We start from the raw sequence: 1548 nt of genomic DNA, 5'->3' as shown, positions 1-1548 counted from the left end.
AAAAGACCGGTCGCGATCGTGCTATTAAAGATTTCCGTAACTTGAAAAGACGTTTGGCCCAATTTCCTGAATTAAAAATTGACCACATTGTCAAAGAACGTTATCCTACCTTTATAGATGCTATTAAAGATTTGGACGACTGTCTGACTTTATTGTTCCTATTCAGTACCTTCCCTTCATTGAGATTAATTCCACGTGAGCAGTCTGCTTTGTGCCGTCGTTTGACTATTGAATTTTTACATTATATTATTGCCTCAAAGTCTTTGAGAAAGGTTTTCATTTCGATAAAAGGTTATTATTTCCAAGCCGATATAAAGGGACAAAAAGTTACCTGGATAGTGCCTCATTACTACCCATTCAAACCGCATTCTAAGGCCGAGGTTGACTTTAAAGTAATGTCAATTTTCGTGGAATTCTACACTGTCATGTTGGGTTTCGTCAATTTCCGTTTGTATAACAGCATTAATCTTGCTTATCCACCACAATTTCCCACTGGTGTATTAAATGACAGCGAAGAGACCCTAAAGGATGAAGCATCTTTCGTTTCTGATCGTATAGCCGCTTTGAATTTCCAACTTATGCGCACTGACAAAGTGGAAGAGGATGAAGAAGAAAATGAAATGGATTTGGAGTTATTGGAACAGGATGGAGACTCCAAACGTGTTTTGAAAATGAAACAAGAAGCTCAAGAAATTGCACGTCTGAAGAGTCTATTCAAGGGCCTTAAAATCTTTATAAACCGTGAAGTTCCCCGTGAACCATTGGTAATACTTATTCGTTCTTTTGGTGGAAAAGTTTCTTGGGATTCTACCGTCTTCCCAGGAGCTACTTTTGAAGAGACCGATGAAACCATCACCCATCAAATTGTTGATCGTCCAAGCCTCAGTAAACAATATATTTCAAGAGATTATGTCCAGCCACAATGGGTGTTTGATTGCATTAATAGACGTCAATTATTGCCTACCAACAAATACTTCATGGGTGTAGTATTGCCACCTCATCTCTCGCCATTTGTGGAAGCTAATCGTGATGCTTATATACCTCCTGAGGAAAAGTCATTGCACGATCCTTCTTTGATTGAGACACACGAACAAAGTGATGCTGAATCATCAGATAATGAGGAAGAAATGGAAAATAATGAAGAAAATCAAAACCTAATAGATGCTCAATTACAACAGGCCTATCAAGAAGAAAAGGCAGAATTCGAGCAGTATGGTGAAGATGTCAATGAAGACGAAGTCGAAGAAGACGAAGCTAGCAGTGAAGATAATGATGAATTAGATGAAAAAGAAAAAATACGTTTGCAAGAGGTAATTTAAAATGGTTAACATTAACTAAAATAGTAGATTTATTAATATTTGTATTTCTATTCCAATAGAAAAAGAAAATGGCTGTACAGTCCGGCAAAGTACACAAAGAAAACAAACGTTTGTTACGCAAAAGTGAAGTGGACGAACATCGTCTGCAGGCTCGCATGGTTAAGCCTAGACATCGTAATCTTTTCCGTAAATTGATACGCGAAAAACAATCAAAGGAAAAAGAAGAATG

At 37.4% G+C, this 1548-nt stretch overlaps 1 protein-coding gene across 1 annotated transcript in view; it reads right to left on the bottom strand.

Annotated features, from left to right (window-relative positions):
• Positions 1-1548, bottom strand: part of LOC111682909 (aspartate--tRNA ligase, mitochondrial) — a 4562-nt gene that overhangs the window by 1627 nt on the left and 1387 nt on the right. The window lies entirely within an intron of this gene.

Source organism: Lucilia cuprina, chromosome 2, assembly GCF_022045245.1.
Source record: "Lucilia cuprina isolate Lc7/37 chromosome 2, ASM2204524v1, whole genome shotgun sequence".
Taxonomy (NCBI): domain Eukaryota; kingdom Metazoa; phylum Arthropoda; class Insecta; order Diptera; family Calliphoridae; genus Lucilia; species Lucilia cuprina.
The sequence above is the reverse complement of the archived record's forward strand: the minus strand, read 5'-3'. Positions and strand labels throughout refer to the sequence as shown.